Source organism: Oncorhynchus masou, unplaced genomic scaffold, assembly GCF_036934945.1.
Source record: "Oncorhynchus masou masou isolate Uvic2021 unplaced genomic scaffold, UVic_Omas_1.1 unplaced_scaffold_948, whole genome shotgun sequence".
In the NCBI taxonomy this organism is placed as follows: domain Eukaryota; kingdom Metazoa; phylum Chordata; class Actinopteri; order Salmoniformes; family Salmonidae; genus Oncorhynchus; species Oncorhynchus masou.
In genome coordinates, this window is record NW_027015975.1 from 99,285 (window position 1) to 108,589 (window position 9,305).

The following is a 9,305-nucleotide window of genomic DNA, read 5'->3' on the forward strand; positions in this document are numbered from 1 at the left end:
CAATATCTAGGAGTGGGATCAGACCCTGACCGAGCTCAATATCTAGGAGTGGGGTAACTCCCAGACCCTGACCTAGCTCAATATCTAGGAGTGGGATCAGACCCTGACCGAGCTCAATATCTAGGAGTGGGATAACACCCAGACCCTGACCGAGCTCAATATCTAGGAGTGGGGTAACACCCAGACCCTGACTGAGCTCAATATCTAGGAGTGGGATAAGAACAAGACTACAGCCTCCATAATGTGACCGTTAGGCTTGCCACCCTTTGGACTGAATAGGGGCAACAGTTTTGATTACATTTCTAATTAATGGCTTTCTGTCCGTTAAGAACCACTGATGTGCTACCGCTTAGTAGCATTTCTGACCATGCTAACATGGATTCAGAGTTATAAAACCAGGACCAACAACTACCGTTTTGTAGCATTTCTGACCATGCTAACATGGTTTCAGAGTTAAAAAACTAGGACCAACAGCTACTGTTTTGTAGCATTTCTGACCATGCTAACATGGTCTCAGACTAATCTCAGTTATCAAACCAGGACCAACAACTAACGTTTAGTAGCATTTCTGACCATGCTGACATGGATTCAGAGTTATAAAACCAGGACCAACAGCTACTGTTTTGTAGCATTTCTGACCATGCTAACATGGTTTCAGAGTTAAAAAACCAGGACCAACAACTACCGTTTAGTAGCATTTCTGACTATGCTAACATGGTTTCAGAGTTAAAAAACTAGGACCAACAGCTACTGTTTTGTAGCATTTCTGACCATGCTAACATGGTCTCAGACTAATCTCAGTTATCAAACCAGGACCAACAACTAACGTTTAGTAGCATTTCTGACCATGCTGACATGGATTCAGAGTTATAAAACCAGGACCAACAGCTACTGTTTTGTAGCATTTCTGACCATGCTAACATGGTTTCAGAGTTAAAAAACCAGGACCAACAACTAACGTTTTGTAGCATTTCTGACCATGCTGACATGGATTCAGAGTTATAAAACCAGGACCAACAACTACTGTTTTGTAGCATTTCTGACCATGCTAACATGGTTTCAGACTAATCTCAGTTATCAAACCAGGACCAACAGCTACCGTTTAGTAACATTTCTGACCATGCTAACATGGATTCAGAGTTATAAAACCAGGACCAACAGCTACCGTTTAGTAGCATTTCTGACCATGCTAACATGGATTCAGAGTTATAAAACCAGGACCAACAACTCGGTTCTGCATAACAGAAGCAGCTAAATAGAGTACCAGTCAACGTTTGGACACACCTCCTCATTCAAGGGGTTTTCTCTATTTTTACTATGTTCTACATTGTACAATAATAGTAAAGACATCAAAACTATTAAATAACACATATGGAATCTCATGTAGTAACCAGAAAAGTGTTCAACAAATCAAAATATATTTGAGATTCTTCAAAGTTGCCACGTTTTGTCTTGATGACCGCTTTGCATGGGGGGAGGAGACATTGTGGTGCATGAATTTATTTTTCGGCTTCAGACCAATGCCTATTCTCCCTTAAAAGATGGTTTTTAATTGTTAATATTCATGTTTGTGTGTTGTAGCTACAGGAGCAGTTACCTGGTAAGGTGCTACCTCTGGCATCCAGTGGTATGGTGAAGCCTCAAGCCTACCTCAGCCAGAGCACCTTGGTAGAGATGACCCTGGGGTGAGTTACTGTCCCTGACCTTTAACCCCTGACCTTACCTCAGCCAGAGCACCTTGGTAGAGATGACCCTGGGGTGAGTTACTGTCCCTGACCCTTAACCTCTGACCTTACTGACCCCTAACCGTTAACCCCTGACCTTACATCAGTCAGATCACCATGGTAGAGATGACCCTGGGGTGAGTTACTGTCCCTGACCCCTAACCGTTAACCCCTGACCTTACCTCAGTCAGATCACCCTGGTAGAGATGACCCTGGGGTGAGTTACTGTCCCTGACCCCTAACCGTTAACCCCTGACCTTACATCAGTCAGATCACCCTGGTAGAGATGCCCCTGGGGTGAGTTACTGTCCCTGACCCCTAACCGTTAACCCCTGACCCTACATCAGTCAGATCACCCTGGTAGAGATGCCCCTGGGGTGAGTTACTGTCCCTGACCTTACATCAGTCAGATCACCCTGGTAGAGATGACCCTGGGGTGAGTTACTGTCCCTAACCCTTAACCCTTAACCCCTGACCTTACCTCAGCCAGAGCACCTTGGTAGAGATGACCCTGGGGTGAGTTACTGTCCCTAACCCTTAACCCTTAACCCCTGACCCTACATCAGTCAGATCACCCTGGTAGAGATGACCCTGGGGTGAGTTACTGTCCCTGACCCTACATCAGTCAGATCACCCTGGTAGAGATGACCCTGGGGTGAGTTACTGTCCCTGACCCCTAACCGTTAACCCCTGACCTTACATCAATCAGATCACCCTGGTAGAGATGCCCCTGGGGTGAGTTACTGTCCCTGACCCTACATCAGTCCGATCACCCTGGTAGAGATGCCCCTGGGTAAGTCTCACTATCATGTTGTTACATCTGAGGACATGTTTGTTGACTTGAGGGATGATCTATAACCAGTGGGACGATAGTCTACCATCTCAGTGTCCAGTGTTAACCAGTGGGACGATAGTCTACCATCTCAGTGTCCAGTGTTAACCAGGGGGATGATATTCCACCTCCCCAGTGTCCAGTGTTAACCAGGGGGATGATATTCCACCTCCCCAGTGTCCAGTGTTAACCAGGGGGATGATATTCCACCTCCCCAGTGTCCAGTGTTAACCAGGGGGATGATATTCCACCTCCCCAGTGTCCAGTGTTAACCAGGGGGATGATATTCCACCTCCCCAGTGTTAACCAGGGGGATGATATTCCACCTTCCCAGTGTCCAGTGTTAACTAGGGAATGATATTCCACCTTCCCAGTGTCCAGTGTTAACCAGTGGGATGATATTCCACCTCCCCAGTGTTAACCAGTGGGACGATAGTCTACCATCTCAGTGTCCAGTGTTAACCAGTGGGATGATATTCCACCTTCCCAGTGTCCAGTGTTAACCAGTGGGATGATATTCCACCTTCCCAGTGTTAACCAGTGGGATGATATTCCACCTTCCCAGTGTCCAGTGTTAACCAGGGGGATGATATTCCACCTTCCCAGTGTTAAGCAGGGGGATGATATTCCACCTCCCCAGTGTTAACCAGGGGGATGATATTCCACCTTCCCAGTGTCCAGTGTTAACCAGGGGGATGATATTCCACCTTCACAGTGTTAACCAGGGGGATGATATTCCACCTTCACAGTGTCCAGTGTTAACCAGTGGGATGATATTCCACCTTCACAGTGTTAACCAGGGGGATGATATTCCACCTTCACAGTGTCCAGTGTTAACCAGTGGGATGATATTCCACCTTCACAGTGTTAACCAGGGGGATGATATTCCACCTTCCCAGTGTCCAGTGTTAACCAGGGGGATGATATTCCACCTTCCCAGTGTTAACCAGGGGGATGATATTCCACCTTCACAGTGTCCAGTGTTAACCAGGGGGATGATATTCCACCTCCCCAGTGTTAACCAGTGGGATGACATTCCACCTTCCCAGTGTCCAGTGCTAACCAGTGGGATGATATTCCACCTCCCCAGTGTTAACCAGTGGGATGATAGTCTACCATCTCAGTGTCCAGTGTTAACCAGGGGGATGATATTCCACCTTCCCAGTGTCCAGTGCTAACCAGTGGGATGATATTCCACCTCCCCAGTGTTAACCAGGGGGATGATATTCCACCTTCCCAGTGTCCAGTGTTAACCAGTGGGATGATATTCCACCTTCCCAGTGTCCAGTGTTAACCAGGGGGATGATATTCCACCTCCCCAGTGTTAACCAGTGGGATGATATTCCACCTTCCCAGTGTCCAGTGTTAACCAGTGGGATGATATTCCACCTTCCCAGTGTCCAGTGTTAACCAGGGGGATGATATTCCACCTCCCCAGTGTTAACCAGGGGGATGATATTCCACCTTCACAGTGTCCAGTGTTAACCAGTGGGATGATATTCCACCTTCACAGTGTTAACCAGGGGGATGATATTCCACCTTCCCAGTGTCCAGTGTTAACCAGGGGGATGATATTCCACCTTCCCAGTGTTAACCAGGGGGATGATATTCCACCTTCCCAGTGTTAACCAGGGGGATGATATTCCACCTTCACAGTGTCCAGTGTTAACCAGGGGGATGATATTCCACCTCCCCAGTGTTAACCAGTGGGATGACATTCCACCTTCCCAGTGTCCAGTGCTAACCAGTGGGATGATATTCCACCTCCCCAGTGTTAACCAGTGGGATGATAGTCTACCATCTCAGTGTCCAGTGTTAACCAGGGGGATGATATTCCACCTTCCCAGTGTCCAGTGCTAACCAGTGGGATGATATTCCACCTCCCCAGTGTTAACCAGTGGGATGATATTCCACCTTCCCAGTGTCCAGTGTTAACCAGTGGGATGATATTCCACCTTCCCAGTGTCCAGTGTTAACCAGGGGGATGATATTCCACCTCCCCAGTGTTAACCAGTGGGATGATATTCCACCTTCCCAGTGTCCAGTGTTAACCAGTGGGATGATATTCCACCTTCCCAGTGTCCAGTGTTAACCAGTGGGATGATATTCCACCTTCCCAGTGTCCAGTGTTAACCAGGGGGATGATATTCCACCTCCCCAGTGTTAACCAGTGGGATGATATTCCACCTCCCCAGTGTTAACCAGTGGGATGATATTCCACCTTCCCAGTGTCCAGTGTTAACCAGTGGGATGATATTCCACCTTCCCAGTGTCCAGTGTTAACCAGGGGGATGATATTCCACCTTCCCAGTGTCCAGTGTTAACCAGTGGGATGATATTCCACCTTCCCAGTGTTAACCAGTGGGATGATATTCCACCTTCCCAGTGTCCAGTGTTAACCAGTGGGATGATATTCCACCTTCCCAGTGTCCAGTGTTAACCAGGGGGATGATATTCCACCTTCCCAGTGTTAGCCAGTGGGATGATATTCCACCTTCCCAGTGTCCAGTGTTAACCAGTGGGATGATATTCCACCTTCCCAGTGTCCAGTGTTAACCAGTGGGATGATATTCCACCTTCCCAGTGTCCAGTGTTAACCAGTGGGATGATATTCCACCTTCACAGTGTTAACCAGTGGGATGATATTCCACCTTCCCAGTGTCCAGTGTTAACCAGGGGGATGATATTCCACCTTCCCAGTGTCCAGTGTTAACCAGTGGGATGATATTCCACCTCCCCAGTGTTAACCAGTGGGATGACATTCCACCTTCCCAGTGTTAACCAGTGGGATGATAGTCTACCATCTCAGTGTCCAGTGTTAACCAGTGGGATGATATTCCACCTTCCCAGTGTCCAGTGTTAACCAGTGGGATGATATTCCACCTTCCCAGTGTCCAGTGTTAACCAGGGGGATGATATTCCACCTTCACAGTGTCCAGTGTTAACCAGGGGGATGATATTCCACCTTCCCAGTGTCCAGTGTTAACCAGTGAGATGATATTCCACCTTCCCAGTGTTAACCAGTGGGATGATATTCCACCTTCCCAGTGTCCAGTGTTAACCAGTGGGATGATATTCCACCTTCCCAGTGTCCAGTGTTAACCAGGGGGATGATATTCCACCTTCCCAGTGTCCAGTGTTAACTCTCTCTTTCCTTTCTGTGATTCCAGGATGAAGAAGCTGAAGGAAGAGATGGAGGGCGTAGTAAAGGAGTTGGCCGAGAACAACCACTTCCTGGAGAGGTGAGGACTTGTCTGGCTACACAGAGCTCCCTGTGATGGTCGTATGTTTACTTTATAACAGACCCACACCAGCAATTCAAAACATGGCCAATAACCCTGATGAGACATATGAAGGCCTCCTTCCTGTTAGATCAGCTGTTTGGTCCTTCCTGTTAGATCAGCTGTTTGGTCCTTCCTGTTAGAACAGCTGTTTGGTCCTTCCTGTTAGATCAGCTGTTTGGTCCTTCCTGTTAGATCAGCTGTTTGGTCCTTCCTGTTAGAACAGCTGTTTGGTCCTTCCTGTTAGATCAGCTGTTTGGTCCTTCCTGTTAGATCAGCTGTTTGGTCCTTCCTGTCAGATCAGCTGTTTGGTCCTTCCTGTCAGATCAGCTGTTTTGTCCTTCCTGTTAGTGCATGGGCATAAATAGAAGCTGATCTATCTATTGATGTAATATTGTCTGATGTTGCTGTTTTCCAGGTTTGGCTCTTTGACATTGGATGGAGGAATGAGAAGTGTGGACCGTATCTGAGACCATTGGTCCCTCGCTTCCGACACCCACCCTACACCTTCACCCAACCTCCACACCCACCCTACACCTTCACCCAACCTCCACACCCACCCTACACCTTCACCCAACCTCCATACCCACCCTACACCTTCACCCAACCTCCATACCCACCCTACACCTTCACCCAACCTCCATACCCACCCTACACCTTCACCCAACCTCCATACCCACCCTACACCTTCACCCAACCTCCACACCCACCCTACACCTTCACCCAACCTCCACACCCACCCTACACCTTCACCCAACCTCCATACCCACCCTACACCTTCACCCAACCTCCATACCCACCCCACACCTTCACTCAACCTCCATACCCACCTTACACCTTCACCCAACCTCCATACCCACCCTACACCTTCACCCAACCTCCATACCCACCCTACACCTTCACCCAACCTCCATACCCACCCTACACCTTCACCCAACCTCCATACCCTCCCCCCCGACTCTCACCCACCCTAAACCCTCACTCGTCGACTCTCACCCACCCTAAACCCTCACTCGTCGACTCTCACCCACCCTAAATACTCCCCCCGACTCTCAACCCATCCTAAACCCTCCCCCCGACTCTCAACCCACCCTAAACCCTCACCCCTCGACTCACCCACCCTAAATCCCCACCTCAATCCACTTTCTAGACCAGGGGTCTCCAACCTTTTCTAGCATAAGAGCTCCCTTCAAATAGACCCGTTGTTCTCCTCTCCCTGCAACTCTTCCCCTGGGTCCTTAGTGTACAAGAGACACTGTGTTTTCTGTCGATATACCTGGTAAAACAATGGTTAATAAACACTAAAGGAGGCCCTATAAAATCTGAGATGGTTTTTTTCTCCCAAATTCTTCTGTTTTCTGTTTTCTCAGTAGATGTATTTAGTTGTTACTCTCAAAACGGCATGTTCTGAGTCCATGTTAATGTTTTAAATCACATCAGAAGAAACTATTTTTAGCTTTGGAAGAAAACGAACACGTTTAGATTTTGGAGCGCAATTCCCTTTGAATTGTTGCAGGAATGTGCCGTTTTAATATGCCGGTCTGTGGTGGTTCAGTACTGCTGCTGCTGATTTCATGGCGTCGTTTACCAAAAATCAAACAGTAGATACAAATGATGTACTTCTTCTAGGTAAGCCTACTTTACAGTTACCATTTAATATGGTTTGGGGGAAAGTATTTCTGTCAATCTACAAGACAGTTATCACATCAACTGGCGTTACACTGAATGACAGACAAACACCGGGCGGACGGACGCCATATTGCTGAAAATTAATTGGCAGATAATGTGTTAGGTTTGGCTTTTTAATCCAATAGTGGCTAACCAGGGGTGGGATAATGTCGATGTTGCCTTGATTAGATAGTAGCTGGGAGCTTGCGGTGTCTCTGATACTTGTGAAATTGAATGTACTTTCACAATGTTTTGGCGAGCTACTAATAGGTGGGCTGGTAGCTACTGGTAGCTGGTGATCGACTTGTTGGAGAGCCCTGATCTAGACCCTGACCCCTACCTGACCCCCACCTCAATCCACTATCTAGACCCTGACCCCTACCTGACCTCCACCTCAATCCACTATCTAGACCCTGACCCCTACCTGACCCCCACCTCAATCCACTATCTAGACCCTGACCCCCACCTCAATCCACTATCTAAACCATGACCCCCACCTCAATCCACTATCTAGACCCTGACCCCGCTTCAATCCACCTCCATCCACTATCTAGACCATGACCCCTACCTGACCCCCACCCCCACTTCAATCCACTATCTTGACCCTGAACCCATACCTGACCCCCACCTCAATCCACTATCTAGACCCTGACCCCTAACTGACCCCACCAGTCTACAGTCTAGACCCCTGACCCCTAACTGACCCCACCAGTCTACAGTCTAGACCCTGACCCCTAACTGACCCCACCAGTCTACAGTCTAGATCCCTGACCCCTACCTGACCCCACCAGTCTACAGACTAGAACCCTGACCGCTACCTGACCCCACCAGTCTACAGACTAGACCCCTGACCCATACCTGACCCCACCAGTCTACAGTCTAGACCCCTGACCCCTACCTGACCCCACCAGTCTACAGTCTAGATCCCTGACCCCACCAGTCTACAGACTAGACCCTGACCCCTACCTGACCCCACCAGTCTACAGACTAGACCCCTGACCCCTACCTGACCCCACCAGTCTACAGACTAGACCCCTGACCCCTACCTGACCCCACCAGTCTACAGACTAGAACCCTGACCCATACCTGACCCCACCAGTCTACAGTCTAGACCCCTGACCCCTACCTGACCCCACCAGTCTACAGTCTAGACCCCTGACCCCACCAGTCTAGACGCTGCAGAGAAAGGAGAATATTCCCTGATTTGGCCAGTGGTATATAATTCCTGTGTATATACATGTGTGCTTCATGCTGTAAATAGTCTGAGTCTGCAATGTGTGTTATTATGAATGAGTTGTCTGTCTGCTGGCCTCTTCTCCAAGCTGGCCACTTCTGTTAGAGACTAAAGAGAGGACACGTCCTTCAGGAATCAACGTGGTTTCACCAGTTAGTGGTTCTTACTGCTACACTGTCCCAAAAGGCCTCCCTATTTCCTTTGTCGTGCTCTACCCATAGTGCACTACTTCTGACCAGAGCCCAGAGGGGGATGTGTTCTCTGTGTTGCTGTAGTGCACTATGAGGGGAATAGGGGGTCATTTGGGATGGGCCCTCTGTGTCGCTGTAGTGCACTATGAGGGGAATAGGGGGTCATTTGGGATGGGCCCTCTGTGTTGCTGTAGTGCACTATGAGGGGAATAGGGGGTCATTTGGGATGGGCCCTCTGTGTTGCTGTAGTGCACTATGAGGGGAATAGGGGGTCATTTGGGATGGGCCCTCTGTGTCGCTATAGTGCACTATGAGGGGAATAGGGGGTCATTTGGGATGTGTTCTCTGTGTCGCTATAGTGCACTATGAGGGGAA

At 48.7% G+C, this 9,305-nt stretch overlaps 1 long non-coding RNA gene and 1 pseudogene across 2 annotated transcripts; one reads left to right on the plus strand and one right to left on the minus strand.

Moving 5' to 3' along the window:
- The window catches only part of LOC135538370 (serine/threonine-protein kinase TBK1-like), a 66,102-nt pseudogene extending 58,090 nt beyond the window's left edge, over nucleotides 1–8,012 (plus strand).
- On the minus strand, nucleotides 7,959–8,545 carry LOC135538371 (uncharacterized). 2 transcript variants are annotated; one of them, XR_010455412.1, is made up of 4 exons: nucleotides 8,472–8,545; nucleotides 8,324–8,432; nucleotides 8,123–8,193; nucleotides 7,959–8,022 (listed from the first exon to the last, which is right to left on the minus strand). It is a non-coding gene; the product is annotated as an uncharacterized LOC135538371 (long non-coding RNA). The 2 variants fall into 2 exon arrangements; XR_010455411.1 differs by lacking the exon at nucleotides 7,959–8,022 and having other exon boundaries at nucleotides 8,038–8,193.
- Nucleotides 8,546–9,305: the final 760 nt, after the last annotated feature.